This window comes from Schistocerca serialis, chromosome 1 (assembly GCF_023864345.2).
Source record: "Schistocerca serialis cubense isolate TAMUIC-IGC-003099 chromosome 1, iqSchSeri2.2, whole genome shotgun sequence".
Lineage (NCBI taxonomy): Eukaryota > Metazoa > Arthropoda > Insecta > Orthoptera > Acrididae > Schistocerca > Schistocerca serialis.
Window position 1 is genome coordinate 688,246,731 of NC_064638.1, and position 19,390 is coordinate 688,266,120.

General features: G+C 44.9%; 1 protein-coding gene and 1 non-coding gene across 2 annotated transcripts in view; both read left to right on the forward strand.

Annotated features, from left to right (window-relative positions):
* The window catches only part of LOC126480525 (putative epidermal cell surface receptor), a 417,170-nt gene that overhangs the window by 82,602 nt on the left and 315,178 nt on the right, over positions 1 to 19,390 (forward strand).
* Positions 5,269 to 5,343, forward strand: Trnat-ugu (transfer RNA threonine (anticodon UGU)). The gene has a single exon. It is a non-coding gene; the product is annotated as a tRNA-Thr (tRNA).

Genomic DNA, 19,390 nt, shown 5'->3' on the forward strand with positions numbered 1-19,390 from the left:
TGCTGCTGCAAACTTCGTCGAACTGTTCATGCAGATGGCTGTTGTCTTGCAAACGTCCCCATCTGTTGACTCAGGGATGGAGATGTGGCTGCACGATCCGTTATAGCCATGCGCATAAGATGCCTGTCATCTCGGCTGCTAGTGATACGAGGCCGTTGGGATCCAGCACGGCGTTCCTTATTACCCTCCTGAACCCACCGATTCGATATCCTGCGAGCAGTCATTGGATCTCGACCAACGCGAGCAGCAATGTCGAGATAAGATAAACCGCAGTCGCGATGGGCTTCAGTCCGACCTTTATCAAAGTCGGAAACGTGATGGTACGCATTTCTCCTCCCTACACGAGGCATCACAACAACGTTTCACCAGGCAACGCCGATCAACTGCTGTTCGTGTATGAGAAATCGGTTGGAAACTTTCCTCATGTTAGCACGTTGTAGGTGTCTCCACCGGCGCCAACCTTGTGTGAACGCTCTGAAAAGCTAATCATTTGCATATCACAGCATCTTCTTCCTGTTGGTTAAATTTTGCGTCTGTAGCACGTCATCTTAGTGGTGTTGGCTGTTTTGGGGAAGGAGACCAGACAGCGAGGTCATCGGTCTCACCGGATTAGGGAAGGACGGGGAAGGAAGTCGGCCGTGCCCTTTGAAAGGAACCATCCCGGCATTTGCCTGGAGCGATTTAGGGAAATCACGGAAAACCTAAATCAGGATGGCCGGACGCGGGATTAAATCGTCGTCCTCCCGAATGCGAGTCCAGTGTCTAACCACTGCGCCACCTCGCTCGATCTTAGTGGTGTAGCAATTTTAATGGCCAGTAGTGTATTTATTCGCATAAATAGACCGTTATCGTTTTCTAACTAACTGTGTCATCATCAGATTGCTGTTCACATTAAGACAGGCATTTGTTGTTGTTTAGTTTTCGTTTGTTATTCCCCCTTATGGTGAAAACTGCTTGGGAAGCTTGTGGTGAAAACTGCCCTACAACTGAAACACGATATCAGAAACGGCCTATTTAGCTGTCATTGTAGCTCATAACGATTGCAAACGACGTCAGTAAATTATTTACGTGAAACTGTTTTAGTTTTTGGTTACTTACGTAAGTTATCCAACCATCTCATCCGATCTTCACCACTCTTCTGTAGCATCACATTTCAGAAGCATCTATTCTCATCTTATCTGAACTGTTAATGAGTCCACTTTTCACATCCATATGAAGTTACACTCCATGCAAATACTTCCCAAAACAGCTTCCTAATACAATTGTTACACAAAGCTATATACAGGTTACACAATAGTTAAACCACAAGTTCGACTGTAGCTGGCTGCTGTATGCCCAATGGGCCACCAAGTAATTGTTTTACTCTACTTTTTCATTTCCTTTTAGACGCTGCTCTCGCGTTCGCTCCGCACTTCTTAGGCTTTCCGGAATCCTTTCGACGTGAACCTTCCCCTGACTTGCGTTTTCTATTATTCCGAACTTGTTTACGAGTCGTACGAAACGACCTCTTTCATTATTTTGTAGTTTTCAGTTCTTTGAGTCCTAGTAGTGTTCTGCAAGCTCTTCACAATGACACCCGAATCAATGTTCCAGCTCTACCCGATTACACGCTACTTCAATTTATAAATTTTGCACAAAGCTAACTGGTAACAGTCAACGTGCATGCCCCTACAATGGTACGATGACGCCACAGTCAAAGCAAATACTGCGTTACAAACACTTACACACATAATACACGGAGGTAACAAAAGCTGTGGGATATCTCCTAATATCGTGACGGACCTCCTCTTGCTCGGCATACTGCTGCAGCTTGACGTCGCGTGGACTCGGATAAGTCGTCCGAAGTGCTCTACCACTATAGCCGTCCGTAATTACAAAAGTGTTGCCAGTGCAGGATTTTGTGGACTAACTGACTTCTCGATTACGTGCCATAAATGTTCAATGGGGTTCATATCAGGCGATTTTGGTGGCCAAATCAATCGGTCGAACTGTCAAAAACATTCTTCTAACCAATTGTGAACAACTGTGGCCCGGAGACGTAACGCATAACCATCCATAAATTCCATCGCTATTTGGGAACATGAAGTCATTGAATAACAATTTCCAGGCAATGATCGGTTCAGTTGGACCAGAGGACCCACTTCATTCCATGTAAACGCAGCCCACACCATCGTGGAGCCACCACCAGCTTGCACAGGCCTTGTTGACAACTTGGGTCCTTGGCTTCGTGTGGTCTGCGCCGCTCTCGAACCCTACCACCAGCTCTGACCAACTGAAATCGGAACTCATTTGATGTGGCCGCGGTTTTCCAGTCGTCTAGGATCCAAACGATACCAGAAGAAACGCTGCAGGCGATGTCGTGCTGTTAGCAAAGGCATGGGCGTCGGTCTTCGCTGCCGTAGCCTGTTAACGCCAAATGTCGCTGTGCTATCCTAAGGGATACGTTCGTCTTATGTGCTACACTGCAGTGTTGCTTGTCTATTAGGACTGACAACTCTCTACAAACGCCGCTCCTCTCCGTCGTTAAGTGTAGGCCGACGGCCACTGTGTTGTCTGTGGCGGAGAGTAATGTCAGAAATGTGGTTCAAATGGTTCAAATGGCTCTGAGCACTATGGGGCTTAACTTTTGAGGTCATCAGTCCCCTAGAAGTTAGAACTACTTAAACCTAACTAACCTAAGGACATCACACACATCCACGCCCGAGGCGGGATTCGAATCTGCGACCGTAGCAGCAGCGCGGCTCCGGACTGAAGCGCCTAGAACCGCTCGGTCACAGACCGGCAATGTCACAGGACTACTAAAGAGTAGAGACTTGAAGGGAGAAATGCACAGACTTGCACAAACAGTGAAGCGTTCAGAACGCACGGTAGGATGTCATCGTAACCTCGTGTTCATACACACCGTTGCCTGCTATATAAATGAAAAGAGTTGCAGTTCTCTATGACAAGTAGAACGGCAACAGTGTGTATCAACGTTTTCCTGTTTGTTACTGGGGATGGGGCGGGGGAACGGGCGGGGGGGGGGGGGGGGAGGGGGGGGGCAGATGAGGACCGTGAACAGCGTCATATGTTGAGTAGTCACTAGAATACAGAGACGTCATTTACTCGTATGACACAGCGTTATCAGCACCTGAAATACATTGAAAAGGGGCTTCCTTGTTTGTCTCCATTTGGCCTTCTGGTCGAATCGTACAATATCCAGATTTGTGAGTCATTCATCAGTCTGGAACCGCGCGACCGCTACGGTCGCAGGTTCGAATCCTGCCTCTGGCATGGATGTGTGTGATGTCCATAGGTTAGTTAGGTTTAAGTAGTTCTAAGTTCTAGGGGACTGGTGACCTCAGAAGTTAAGCCCATAGTACTCAGAGCCATTTGAACCATTTGTGAGGCATTCAGATGTGACAATCGTCCGATGGTAGACTAGGAGAATGTGAGGGTAAGCCTAATGGTCGTCAAGGTTCCAGGTGTCCACGTCTGACCACCACACTAAAGGATCGCCGCATTGGCCACCAACCACACTCAAACCTCTTCACATCTCCGCCTGCCATCCAAGAACAAGTGATGGATTCTCTGCAACATTTTGTGTCAGTTCGTGTCATTCATCGGAGATTAGCAGCAACCGGCATACAGAATAACCGTCCCTCGTGTCGGTTACCGTTAAAGCCACAATACAAACGGCTGCTTTCGGAATGGTGCTGTAACGAAGAAGCACGGAGTGCTGAAGAATAGCGTAACAATATGTTCAGCGATGAACTGCGGTTCTGCACTCCCCCGGATGACTATCGACGGCGAGTGTAACGGCTACCTGAGCAAATGCCTCATTCTTCCAATCGTTAGGAGAGGCACGGCCGTGTTACTGCTGACGTCATGGTGTGGGAAATCATAGGGTGTAACTTCAGACTGCGAGGCGGCGGCCTGTTCGAGGCCTTACCTCACAGATTATCCTGCTTTGCATACGTGATAAGTGTATCAAACTTTCGTTTCTTCATTTTGCTTTCCGAATAATTCTGTTTTTGCTGTGCATTACTCGCAGTTTTGCGGATGTAACTCCTGAGTGGTTAGGACTTAGTTGATAGTAATGTTGGTGGGTGCTCTTACTGGTATTGGTACCAAACTAATTTCGGGTGACATTCAGATTTCTATATTCACGTCCTGGCTCGGCACGCGAGATTCCCTCTGACTGTTGAACAGCAGCTTTCTCATGCTCTGCAGAGCGACGTATCAGTCAAGCCTCGTTTTCGTAGTACCAGAGTTCGCGAGAAGATGGCACCGCGGCGAGCTGCGGCCTTGATATTTTCCTCTGGCCGCGTCTGGTCAATGGGAGAATATAGCACCTAGAAGCGCTCGGCCACCACGGCCGGCAATCGCATAACACTCAGCAGCGATTTGCCAAATAATGGGCGTATTCAAAACTGTCTTAAAAGGAAGCATCACGGATATATTTAAAGACTTTTTGCCGGGTATGGCCTTAATGTATCTGATAAAATAAATATTTCAACACAGCTGTAACGTCTACGCGTTTAGTAATTCATTTGCCTCCTTACTTGCGTGATTATTACAGAACTATGTGCAGACTCAGAAGGTCGGAAACAGATAAGTTTCATATCAGCCTGGTGTCGGAATTGATGTGTCTGATTATGAACTATGTGATCAACCAATGAAAAGAAGAATGAGAGAATGGTTCTGTGATCAGAATTCTCACGAAGGAACGAGCACGCGAGGTCGTTTGTATGGAGACGAATGGTCGACTTCGGTTGATTGGGAAAATTCTGGGAAAGGGTACTGATCGCGAATGTAGGAGCTCAACCAGGTCGGGATAAGGAAGACATTGAAGCAATTACTGGGGTACTGCTAGATTCGTCAGTAATAATATATGACGGTAGTATCTGTTCCCGAAAGAACAGTTACCGTGGATGACCATGCAGCTTTGCTAGAAATGAAATGATAATTAAATGGACACCCTAGCTGCAAACAGGCGTTGATGTATTTCATTGGGGACATGTTGAAAATGTGTGCCCCGACCGGAACAGATACTACCGTCATATATAGTTAAAATATGGCTTCCCGGCCATTGACCTTCTTGTGCGAACGCACACGCTATGCCCGAACTCGTACGGGCCTTGGTAGATTAATCTGCCACGAGTAATGAGTATGATGGGCAAACATCTATTAGGCGCACTACGAATGTAGTGCTGTGGACATGTTGGGAATGTGGATCTCACGGGGTGCGTGCAAGGGATAAGTCCCTGCAGACGCACTATCCTCTGTGCCCGCGGTGGCTCAGATGGATAGAGCGTCTGCCATGTAAGCAGGAGATCCCGGGTTCGAGTCCCGGTCGGGGCACACATTTTCAACATGTCCCCAATGAAGTACATCAACTCCTGTTTGCAGCTAGGGTGTCCATTTAATTATCATTTCGTCAGTAATAGGTTCGATTAACACGCGAGTGTTATAGAAATCGTTCGTGAATACAAACGTGAATCGCTAGAGGGAAGACGCTGTTCTTTTCTCGAAACACGATTGAAAAAGCATAGACAACCACCATTTGTGACTGACTGTAGAACGATCCTATTGCCACTATCATACATTTCAAGTATGGATAGTGAAGACAAGATGCGAGTAATCAGTGGTCGGATGGAGGCACATAGGCAGTCGCTTTTCCCTCCCTCCACTTTCGAGGGGAACAGCTGATGGAACGATGGTGGCTTGTGGAGTATGTGTGCAGATGTAGGTACACAATACGCCTTTGCGACAAGTGGAAAAATTAGGTGAGAGAAACTCACCTCAGTCAGCTGAGCCTTCTTCAAACTAAATTTGTAAAATGTAACGACTGTGAATTTCTAAAACTGTTTTGTTAACATACTCATATAGATCATGAGCTAATACTATTCAGTGTTATCTTTACAGCCATGATAATGCCTGACAGCACGAAGGAAAGCAGGGAGGTTATGGTCTAATGATCCGTTGACGAAGAACAAACTTGGAGGGGGAAGGAAATCAGCCGTATTCTTTCAGAGGAACCGTCCCGGTATTTTCCTTAAGCGATTTTGGGAAATAGTGAAAAACCTAAATCCGGATGGCTGGCCGGGGATTTGAAACGCGGACGTTTAGAATACGATTCCAATGTCTTAGCATTGCGTCACCTCGTTCGCTCTTTTTGCCCGAAAGCTGTTTTATGAAGCAGGCAGTGCCACTAGTGAGGTTGCCAAGCGCATTTCTAGGTGAACCCGGAGAAAATTCAAAGGACGATCTTGAAGGAAGTGCTTGGATCTATCGTCTGGGAACTGATACTATACACACCCGAGTAATTGGAGAGACCACCCTAGTAGTGTGCTGTACACCCACTTTCACGCTGATGACTGCTTCGGCGAATCGTGACGTGGGCTTCACGACACGACATAACGTTGGTGAGACCTCCAGACCTACGACTGCTCAACCGCTTCGCAGAAGTTGGCGTGGCTTAGACGATCTTAGGCGGGGTGACTTCAGGAACAACACAAGTGAATCATGTCCATGCCAACCTCTGTAACCTGTGACGCGCGTGTGCGGAGATGAACGGTGATTTCAGTACCTGGTAGCTATGGGAAGACCTCAACGCTAAAGACTCTCGCTTATAATTGTTGTTGATCAACGAACTGTTGCAGTGGGGGCGGTGTAACCGGTTTTTATTTAATTTATTTAATCGCCACTTCGGCGACCTGCAGTCGATGAGGATGATGACAGCACAACATCCAGTCCCCGGGCGGAGAAAATTCTTCGACCCAGCCGGGAATCGAACCCGGGCTCAGAGGATTGACCAATCAGCTACCGGGGGCGGACGATGGTGTATCCGGTGATACAATCTGTGATACTGACTGCGAGCCTTGTCAACACGTGGGTACCCACGGCAGAAAACTCCAGCGGCGGCTATTGTCTCCGCAAGGGGATATTCACGACACATCATTGACAGATGGTAGGTAAAAATCCCGGTGTTCTTAACAACCTCAAAGTGTATGCCCACAACGTGGCAGGGATCAAATGCGCTGATGTCACGCGTCTTGCTCAAACAGCGCTCGATGATCGCGCCAGTGGCCTGTAAAAGATTTTACGGCACATCACACGCCAGAATATTCCATTCAGGCCGGAGACGGGAGCTCTCCATAAAATATCGCGATTGCTCATGAATGTTAAGGTGTCCGTGGAATAGAACCATATCCCAGACTTTCAAGAAATCTCTCGCGGAACGTAAATCTACGAAGATCGTAGCAACATGTATCCTGTTCGTAAAATGCATCCGACAGTAGTCAGCAACTATATAGTGTGGACTACTAATAATGCACAATGATGGCATTGTGCAGACTGGAGCATCGCACTTAATACACACAATTTTGGGCTGCTGCAAGAGATAGTGATTTAATACAATTCAGGCAACCGGCACCTGTGTAGCACTGACTACGAGTAGCTGAAGTTCTGAACCTGAAAGCACTGCAGTTGCGGATGACGATTTTCTTGGTCCTAGGACCACAATGGAAATTGTAAGCGTGCTCCTTCGAAGCTAAGGCGTCAGCATTTTTTCTGGGACTATTTAATTAATGATAGTGAAGTGAACCCAGTTTCTGATGTCACAAAAGGATTAAGTAAAGTCTTACTGTATATCTTCTTTGAAGTTCAGTGCAGAGTTTTTACCCTGGGGTGAATTTGTAAACAAGGCGATCCTCGATAAGGTAGAATAACTAGCTGCCAATGGTAGTTAGTTCTAAGACTGGAAAAAATGGAATGCTTGCAACTCCTGCTGTCATACATGGAACAGAGGATAAAGTGTTCTTATTTTACCAAAGTCAGTGTCGATTGTCTGCAAGAGTTATCACGCAAAACTCTCTGTTAAAAAAGCAAAAAAACACAGGAAAACAGTCCATTTCTCCGATAATTGTAACATACGTCTCGGTTTTCGTTTCAAGTTACACAGATAGAGATATTTCAGGTCCAGTTGATGTGGGTAACACCTTTGGTATTTAGACGAATCCCATTGAAGAAACTGTACTTCGATTTAAAAAAAAAATGATTTAGGGATATAGAAGCATATGCGAACAATCTTGGCCATGCTCAGAGCTAAACACGGTCCATTCCAGTTATGAGCGCGATATTCTAGAGCTCCGTTACGTCTCTCAGTGAAAAACATAAAATCCCTTACAATCGCATTTTGCGTACACCCATATCACTTTATTCCGAACTACTAAGTTAATGAGTGGGTGAATTTTGCTATTCGAATAACCACGTATTCTCGGAAGGAATTTGACTGCAGGGAGAGCTTTCACGATGTGCCAAAGAATCAAAAATTAAAGATTAGGATTTAACTTCTTGCGAACAGCGAGACCTTTTGACACGCAGCAGTTGCCTTAGGTGAGCAGGAATGTAAAACGGACACGGCCGTGCCATTATCAAAAGAACCATGCTATATTTATGGACACCGCGGGAAATTTTACTCAACAAGGATAGATAATGTTGAATTCAGCTCCTCCCGAATAAGTCCAGTGGGTTGAACAAGTGCAGTAGGTTAGGGAATAAATTGCTGGAGGAGGAAGTTTATGAGAACTTACTCTGCAACATAGCCTCATAGGGAAGCGAACTACGGAAACTGAGGAATCCAAAGAAGAAAATAATGGACATGAGATGTGATGCTACAGGAGGCCGAGGAAAATTAAATTGATCGATATGATAAAAACTAAATTCTCCGAATAATCGGCATGGAAAAGAATATGTGGAAAACAGTATGATAAGTACTGGTTCAAATGGCTCTTAAGCACTATGGGACGTAACATCAGAAGTCATCAGTCCCCTAGACTAGAACTACTTAAACCTAACTAAACTAAGGACATCACACACATCCATACCCGAGGCAGGATTGGAACCTGCGGTCGTAGTAGCAGCACGGTTCCGGACTGAAGCGCTTAGAACCGCTCGGCCACAGCGGCCGGCAAAAGTACGTGTTAAGATGTCAGAGAATAACTTGAAACGTCCCCTTAGAAAAATTAGTGAATTACTGTGCTAGTAAACCCCTTACGTTATTTGATTTTCAAACAGCTGGGCAAAACTGAACGTACTCAGACATTTCTCTCTTTACTTATTCTGATCATCACTAAACTGACACACAATATTTTTAGCGCAACGCAATCTGACTTTTAATAATCCCTGCAAAAGAATGGCCCTGACTAATAATAACCTATACCATTCATGAATCACTTACCTCACAAAAATCTTCATTACTCGAACTACTGCAACACAGCGAGCGCCAATACTGCCAGCTAAATAAAAGATTCGAACTATTTAATTCACTAACCACTGATAGGCATAGTTAGCCAATGAAAGATTTTGATAAAGAACAAACAATGAATTTACCTTAATAGTGTTCAGAAGTCATATATAGTTCATGACATCCAGTCTTACAAATTTACTGTCTCTGATGGACACACGTCCAGATCATCCGCTCTCAAAACTCCGCCATCTCTGTCCCCACATGCACCACTGCTGGCGGCTCACCTCCAACTGCGCAACGCTACGCGCAGTTAACAGCCAACTGCCCAACACTACATTAGCGACTATTTCAACAATGCCCACCAGCCACAGACTGCACACAGCACAGCCAGTGATTTTCATACACAGCGCTAGGTGACGTTACCAACATAAAAACCTAAACAGTCTACTTACAAACTTCCATGGTATTGGTGCGAGTCGCAGAGTGCAAAAATATGAGGTGTAGACAAAGACTGGAATACGTCTAACAGATAATTGAGTCGTTGAGTGTCAGTGCTATAAAGATGTGAGGACAGGAGAGGATGTCATATTGGGCAGCATCAAAACAATTAGAAGGCTGATTTCCAAAAAAAAGGAAATCTTAAAACCTTGTCGTCTTGCTAGATTGAAATTCTAGCGCGTATTCCAAAATATGAGAAAAGTCTAAATCTGCATTTAATGACTAGGTGGCTCAAAGGTCCTAGACCCAGAGAACTTGCCGGATTGCGCACTTCGATGAATTTCCAGCTAGACTGGTGAAGATCTTGTGTCCGCAGCGACGCGTACTTCCGTTGCTGATGACGCAGCGCCCGCTGGCCAATAGGGAGCCGGAGGGCGCCTCAATCAGTGTCCTGGGAGGCGACCTGCAGCCCGGAAGCAGGTGTCGCGTCACGCGCGGCCGGCGTGGCTTCCGGCGGCGGCGCTGCCGGTAAGGCCGCGCGCTGCACCCGGCCATTGTTCTCGGCCGCGCTCCGATCCTTGACATTAGCGGTTCGCCACTCTCTGGAGCGAGAGCCTGCCGATCGCTCCTGCTACTTGCGCGCTATACTGGCAGGGCGCGTCCGAGGACAGGTGGCTTTTCCTTGTCATCGCTTACAAGATTGGTGACCGGTATCGCTTTCCCTAAGACTGACCTACAGTGGGGTGGACAAAAATATGGAAACACCACATAATCACGGCTAACATGGCGTAGGCAACTCGGTGACATTCGGAACAGGTTGCACTTCTCTCGGAATAGATAAGTACGGGTCCTGCATGGTTTTCAAGGGAATCTTATACTATTCTTCCTGAAAATAGGGGCAAGTTCAGGTAATGGCGATGGAGATGGGCAGCGGTCACGCACTCTTCTCTCCAAAATAACCACAAAGGCTCAGAAATATTAAGATTGGTGACTGTGGTAGGCAGGCTATATGCGACAGTTCACCCTCGTGCTCTCAAAACCAGCCTTGTGTGATGCAAGCTCTCTGAACAGGGGCCCTGTCGTTTTGGAACACAGCATCACTATTGGGGAACAAATATTGTACCGAGGGATGGACCTGAGCACCCAGAATTGGTACATAATCGTTGGCAGTACCCTTGTAGGGTAACCATGGGGCCCATGGGATACCACTGTAAGTCTGGCCAAATCATCAGCGAAACCCGATATCTTTCGAGGCCTCTCTCAGGAAAACTCGCGACGTCTGGAACTGGTCATGAATGCGTGCGTCCGATATATCTGTGACGTTCGACTTTTTGATCACATTTCACCACCATATGCAAAATTGTCCTGGCTGCGTGCAGACAAACGCAGAGATTTCCATACACTCTCTCATATACTGCCTTATAAATGTACACTTTCCCTCATATCTCTCTCCCCGTCTTTAACGCTTATGTCGGAGCAACATGACAGAAACACACGTTCCCATCATAATAAAATCCTCTCTGTTCCACTGCATTGCTCAGGCACCTTCTCCAAGTCTTTTACAGTAGCGGTACCCGACTCTGGAATAACCTCCCTCGTTATGTTAGAGAACTTAAAAACATGTCCGGCTTCAAAAAACAGTTAATGATGTATCTACTTAAGCAATAGTAATGCCTTCCTCTGTACACGAATGCACTTCACCTCATTACTTCCCTCTTTCCCCCTCCTTAAATCTCCCTCCCCCAGAACTCGCTATACTAGTAAACATATACTTTACACACCAAGATATTAATGTACATCTGCACAAATCTTCATTACTATTGCCAATTTTTCTCATGTTTATCATTATTATTTGATTTTTTTTACTATTACTATTATTGCTTTTATCATAATTTGTATGTATAGCACCTGTTGTAAAAATACTGCCAGTACTTACTTTATTAGGTCTTAGTCATTACTCTTTATTCATATTGTGACTAGAGTAATCTAATTTTCTTATTTAAAGTATTATCATGATGTAACTCTGATGTGTGAAATGCTGCATGTGTGAAACACTGGTTCTATATAAGAGAGGGCCTGATGGCCCTAATCTGATCAGGTTAAATAAATAAATAAACTCAGCCAGAAGTTGGAAACAGTGTGAAACTTAGATTCATCCGACCAGTCGAAATCCCTCCATTGCTCCGCTGTCCAGGATTTCTGGCTTCGGCTCCACATTTTCATCTTCCGGGCGTTTGCATCACTGATGAGTGGTTTTGTAATTCCAGACCGCCCTGCAACTCCCTGCTTCTGGAAATTTGTGTTGTTTTGGTGCTGAAAGGGTTCGCGAGTGAGACATTCAGTTCTACAGGACCTTTGCAGCTGTCGTCCTCTTATTTTCCGCAACAATCTTCTTCAATGACAGTCCGTCAAGGTCACTCGACGCACTCTCGTCCGCTTTGTGCGTTAGCGGATGATGATTTTCCGATTTCCCTGTATGCGGTATAAACCTTCCGTACGATGTCTCTTGAAATACCAAACACTGCGGAAGCACGCACCCTACGACCGCCAACAATGGTTCAAATGGCTCTGTGCACTATGGGACTTAACTTCTGAGGTCATTAGTCCCCTAGAACTTAGAACTACTATCCATGCCCGAGGCAGGATTCGAACCTGCGACCGTAGCGGTCTCGCGGTTCCAGGCTGCAGCGCCTAGAACCGCACGGCCACTTCGGCCGGCCCGCCAACAATCTACCGATTTTTGAATCCATTTAGCTCCGACATAATGGACTCACAGCTATACAAAACTGTTCTGACCACGACTGGTACTGGCAACGTATTAAGGACATTGCACAGGCGCCGTTCGTGGTCAAATACGACGGACCAACCTGCAGGCTTGGCTACTGTCTGCATTTATATGCAAACATGCGTTTCTCGTGGTGTTTCCATATTTTTGTCCAACTCGTTATGTTATCATTCGTAATGTAAAAAGAGAATACCGCTTTCCGAACTTTCGATTTCCATATACGGATTGGACTTCGCTGGTTTGATTCATAGGAAAACATACTACGAGGGCAGTTCAATAAGTAATGCAACACTTTTTTTTTTCTCGGCCAATTTTGGTTGAAAAAACCGGAAATTTCTTGTGGAATATTTTCAAACATTCCCGCTTCGTCTCGTATAGTTTCATTGACTTCCGACAGTTGGCAGCGCTGTACGGAGCTGTTAAAATGGCGTCTGTAACAGATGTGCGTTGCAAACAAAGGGCAGTGATCGAGTTTCTTTTGGCGGAAAACCAGGGCATCTCAGATATTCATAGGCGCTTGCAGAATTTCTACGGTGATCTGGCAGTGGACAAAAGCACGGTGAGTCGTTGGGCAAAGCGTGTGTCATCATCGCCGCAAGGTCAAGCAAGACTGTCTGATGTCCCGCGTGCGGGCCGGCCGTGCACAGCTGTGACTCCTGCAATGGCGGAGCGTGCGAACACACTCGTTCGAGATGATCGACGGATCACCATCAAACAACTCAGTGCTCAACTTGACATCTCTGTTGGTAGTGCTGTCACAACTGTTCACCAGTTGGGATATTCAAAGGTTTCTTCCCGCTGGGTCCCTCGTTGTCTAACCGAACACCATAAAGAGCAAAGGAGAACCATCTGTGCGGAATTGCTTGCTCGTCATGTGGCTGAGGGTGACAATTTCTCGTCAAAGATTGTTACAGGCGATGAAACATGAGTTCATCACTTCGAACCTGAAACAAAACGGCAGTCAATGGAGTGGCGCCACACCCACTCCCCTACCAAGAAAAAGTTTAAAGCCATACCCTCAGCCGGTAAAGTCATGGTTACAGTCTTCAGGGACGCTGAAAGGGTTATTCTGTTCGATGTCCTTCCCCATGGTCAAACGATCAACTCTGAAGTGTATTGTGCTACTCTTCAGAAATTGAAGAAACGACTTCAGCGTGTTCGTAGGCACAAAAATCTGAACGAACTTCTCCTTCTTCATGACAACGCAAGACCTCACACAAGTCTTCGAACCCGAGAGGATCTCACAAAACTTCAGTGGACTGTTCTTCCTCATGCACGCTACAGCCCCGATCTCGCACCGTCGGATTTCCATATGTTTGGCCCAATGAAGGACGCAATCCGTGGGAGGCACTACGCGGATGATGAAGAAGTTATTGATGCAGTACGACGTTGGCTCCGACATCGACCAGTGGAATGGTACCGTGCAGGCATACAGGCCCTCATTTCAAGGTGGCGTAAGGCCGTAGCATTGAATGGAGATTACGTTGAAAAATAGTATTGTGTAGCTAAAAGATTGGGGAATAACCTGGTGTATTTCAATGCTGAATTAAACAACCCCTGTTTCAGAAAAAAAATGTGTTGCGTTACTTATTGAACTGCCCTCGTAATACAAAATAGTTCCTCTCTGGCACGTTTCGTCTAACATACGAGGGTTGGAACTTTAATAGTGGCAACTATTTATTTACAGCTCGTACAAAATAGAAACGTGTTGCAAAGTTTTTCTGACCTTCAAAGTAGTCACCAGCATTGTGTCTACCCGTTGCCAGAGATATGGAAATTGTAGGATACTCTTAGCAGTGCCAGTTGTGTTGACAGTTAGAGCGGCGCAGTCTATTGCCCGACGAATTTGCAACAGTTCTGAAGCGAATGCCGTGAAGTTTTTCCTTCAGTTCAGAAATAGAGTTGAACTCACGAGGGCTTAAGTCAGGGGAGTGAAGTAGGTGGTTAGCACTTAGCAGCCCCATCAGTCAAACAAACCAGTAACAGCTTGCACTGTACGTGCTTGAGCATTGTCCTGCAAAATGTGTGGTCAGGTCCTGCAGAAAGTGTCATCACCTCTGTCTCTAAGCTGGTCGTAGGTTGTGTTCCAAAAATGAACAGCATAGTGCAAACATTTATTCTCTCTTCCAGGAGATTACATATAGTTTCGTTGTAGAAGCCAAGTTTTAGTTCTCTCTGGACCCACACGTTGTCGTATATTGCCTGTAAATATTCTCTCTTGATTTTCTTTTTATTATGCCAATAGAAATTTCTTTCCTTGCATTTTCGTAGGCTTTTACGGTCTGAGTCAGTTCCTGTAAAGTCACGCAGGGTTTTGAACCGCTCTGTGATACGTGCCCTGATCAACTCCACTTTCAGTAGTGACGGAAACCTTGATTCACCGTTACATATCATGACGTGGTCTGCAACCGAATATAATTATACGAAAATTTCTTTGTCTGTTTTCAATAACATAAAATTGCATCACTACGACCAGATACTTCTGCGATGATATGAATGATTTTTAAAGACGTTAATTTTCTACTGCAACAGATACCAAACTAATCTAGTGAGTGGGGCGTAGTAAAACATTTGTGCAAGACGGGGAACACTGAAAAGCCAACCCATTTGGTGTTACTCTAAAACTCATAACATGCTTCATGAATATTGCTGTCTTGCCATTAAATAATCGAAGTAGCTTTCAGTTCCATAACTATTTCACTAACTTAACGTGGTCTTAATTTTAATCTGCTACTTTAACGCTAAGGCTTGGAAACAGTTAGTGTATCGTACTAATGAGCTAAGACTATCCTCAAATGCTGCAGATGTTCCGTCACGGTAACATTTATTATTCCAGTATTTTTAAAACTCTTTTAAATTTTTTTGTTTTTAGCTAAGATTTGCAGGTATTCTTGGGCATTGATAGAATCATTATTTGAGAGATGTAAATACTTCAACGTTCTTACACATTGAATAGTAATGAAATTTTAAGAAGGTGGTACGCCAGAGATCGCAAAAATTTGAAGAACGTAGTGGTTTGCCGCCAAGAGGTGCTGATAACTTTTTTTATACAGGGTCTTACAAAAAGGTACGGCCAAACTTTCAGTAAAACATTCCTCACACACAAATAAAGAAAAGATGTTATGTGGACATGTGTCCGGAAACGCTTAATTTCCATGTTAGAGCTCATTTTAGTTTCGTCAGTATGTACTGTACTTACTCAATTCACCGCCAGTTGGCCCAATTGAAGGAAGGTAATGTTGACTTCGGTGCTTGTGTTGACATGCGACTCATTGCTCTACAGTACTAGCATCAAGCACATCAGTACGTAGCATCAACAGGTTAGTGTTCATAACGAACATGGTTTTGTAGTCAGTGCAATGTTTACAAATGCGGAGTTGGCAGATGCCCATTTGATGTATGGATTAGCACGGGGCAATAGCCGTGGCGCGGTACGTTTTTATCGGGACAGATTTCCAGAACGAAGGTGTCCCGACAGGAAGACGTTCGAAGCAATTGATCGGCGTCTTAGGGAGCACAGAGCATTCCAGCTTATGACTCGCGACTGGGGAAGACCTAGAACGACGAGGACACCTCCAATGTACAGCGTATGCAGGCACTATCAGCAGCTGATTGGCCTCCACGGGTACACTTCTGCGAATGGTTCATCCAACAATGTGTCAATCCTCATTTCAGTGCAAATGTTCTCTTTACGGATGAGGCTTCATTCCAACGTGATCAAATTGTAAATTTTCACAATCAACATGTGTGGGCTGACGAGAATCCGCACGCAATTGTGCAATCACGTCATCAACACAGATTTTCTGTGAACGTCTGGGCAGGCATTGCTGGTGATGTCTTGATTGGGCCCCGTGTTCTTCCACCTACGCTCAATGGAGCACATTATCATGATTTCATACGGGATACTCTACCTGTGCTGCTAGGACATGTGCCTTTACAAGTACGACACAACATGTGGTTCATGCACGATGGAGCTCCTGCACATTTCAGTCGAAGTGTTCGTACACTTCTCAACAACAGATTCGGTGACCGGTGGATTGGTGGAGGCTGACGAATTCCATGGCCTCCACGCTCTCCTGACCTCAACCCTCTTGACTTTCATTTATGGGGGCATTTGAAAGCTCTTGTCTACGCAACCCCGGTACCAAATGTAGAGACTCTTCGTGCTCGTATTGTGGACGGCTGTGATACAATATGCCATTCTCTAGGGCTGCATCAGCGCATCAGGGATTCCATTAGACGGAGGGTGGATGCATGTATCCTCGCTAACGGAGAACATTTTGATCATTTCCTGTAACAAAGTGTTTGAAGCCACGCTGGTACGTTCTGTTGCTGTGTGTTTCCATTCCATGATTTATGTGATTTGAAGAGAGGCAATAAAATGAGCTCTAACATGGAAAGTAAGCGTATCCGGACACATGTCCACGTAACATATTTTCTTTCTTTGTGTGTGAGGAATGTTTCCTGTAAGTTGGGCCGTACCTTTTTGTAACACCCTGTATAACAGCCAGTTTCGACCCAGAGGCCCATCATCAGGTTCGTAAAACATTAACATCATCATGTTGTTGATGTTGTGGTCTTCAGTCCTGAGACTGGTTTGATGCAGCTCTCCATGCTACTCTATCCTGGGCAAGCTTCTTCATCTCCCAGTACCTACTGCAACCTACATCCTTCTGAATTTGCTTAGTGTATTAATCTCTTGGTCTCCCTCTACGATTTTTACCCTCCACACTGCCCTCCAATACTAAATTGGTGATCCCTTGATGCCTCAGAACACGTGCTACCAACCGATCCCTTCTTCTAGTCAAGTTGTGCCACAATCTTATCTTCTCCCCAATCCTATTCAATACTTCCTCAATAGTTATGTGATCTACCCATCTGATCTTCAGCATTCTTCTGTAGCACCACATTTCAAAAGCTTCTATTCTCTTCTTGTCCAAACTATTTATCGTCCATGTTTCACTTCCATACATGGCTACACTCCATACAAATACTTTCAGAAATGACTTCCTGACACTTAAATCTATACTCGAAGTTAACAAATTTCTCTTCTTCAGAAACGCTTTCCTTGCCATTGCCAGTCTACATTTTATATCCTCTCTACTTCGACCATCATCAGTTATTTTGCTCCCCAAATAGCAAAATTCCTTTACTACTTTAAGTGTCTCATTTCCTAATCTAATTCCCTCAGCATCACTCGCTTAATTCGACTACATTCCATTATCCTCGTTTTGCTTTTGTTGATGTGCATCTTATACCCTCCTTTCAAGACAGTATCCATTCCATTCAACTGCTCTTCCAAGTCCTTTGCTGTCTCTGACAGAATTACAATGTCATCGGCGAACCTCAAAGTTTTTACTTCTTCTCCCTGGGTTTTAATACCTACTCCAAATTTGTCTTTTGTTTCCTTTACTGCTTGCTCAATATACAGATTGAATAACATCGGGGAGAGGCTACAACCCTGTCTCACTCCCTTCCCAACCGCTGCTTCCCTTTCATGTCCCTGGACTCCTATAACTGCCATCTGGTTTCTGTACAAATTGTAAATAGCCTTTCGCTCTCTGTATTTTACCCCTGCCACCTTCAGAATTTGAAAGAGAGTATTCCAGTCAACATTGTCAAAAGCTTTCTCCAAGTCTACAAATGCTAGAAACGTAGGTTTGCCTTTTCTTAATCTAGCTGCTAAGATACGTCGTAGGGTCAGTATTGCCTCACGTGTTCCAGTGTTTCTACGGAATCCAAACTGATCTTCCCCAAGGTCGGCTTCTACCAGTTTTTCCATTCGTCTGTAAAGAATTCGCGTTAGTATTTTGCAGCCGTGACTTATTAAACTGATAGTTCGGTAATTTTCGCATTTGGCAACACCTGCTTTCTTTGGGATTGGAATTATTATATTCTTCTTGAAGTCTGAGGGTATTTCGCCTGTTTCATACATCTTGCTCACTAGATGGTAGAGTTTCGTCTGGACTGGCTCTCCAAAGGCTGTCAGTAGTTCTAATGGAATGTTGTCTACTCCCGGGCCTTTGTTTCGACTCAGGTCTTTCAGTGCTCTGTCAAACTCTTCACGCAGTATCGTATCTCCCATTTCATGTTCATCTGCATCCTGTTCCATTTCCATAATATTGTCCTCAAGTACATCGCCTTGTATAGACCCTCTATATACTCCTTCCACCTGTCTGCTTTCCCTTCTTTGCTTAGAACTGGGTTTCCATCAGAGCTTTTGATATTCATACAAGTGGCTCTCTTTTCTCCAAAGGTCTCTTTAATTTTCCTGTAGGCTGTATCTATCTTACCCCCTAGTGAGATAAGCCTCTACATCCTTACATTTGTCCTCTAGCCATGCCTGCTTAGCTATTTTGCACTTCCTGTCGATCTCATTTTTGAGACGTTTGTATTCCTTTTTGCCTGCTTCATTTACTGCATTTTTATATTTTCTCCTTTCATCAATTAAATTCAATATTTCTTCTGTCACCCAAGGATTTCTACTAGCCCTCGTCTTTTTACCTACTTGATCCTCTGCTGCTTTCACTACTTCATTCCTCAAAGCTACCCATTCTTCTTCTACTGTATTTCTTTCCCCCATTCCTGTCAATTGTTCCCTTATGCTCTCCCTGAAACTCTGTACAACCTCAGGTTTAGTCAGTTTATCCAGGTCCCATCTCCTTAAATTACCACCTTTTTGCAGTTTCTTCGATTTTAATCTACAGGTCATGACCAATAGATTATGGTCAGAATCCACATCTGCACCTACAAATGTCTTACAATTTAAAACCTGGTTCCTAAATCTCTGTCTTACCATTATATAATCTATCTGAAACCTGTCAGTATCTCCAGGCTTCTTCCATGTATACAACCTTCTTTTACGATTCTTGAACCTAGTGTTAGCTATGATTAAGTTGCGCTCTGTCCAAAATTCTACCAGGCGGCTTCCTCTT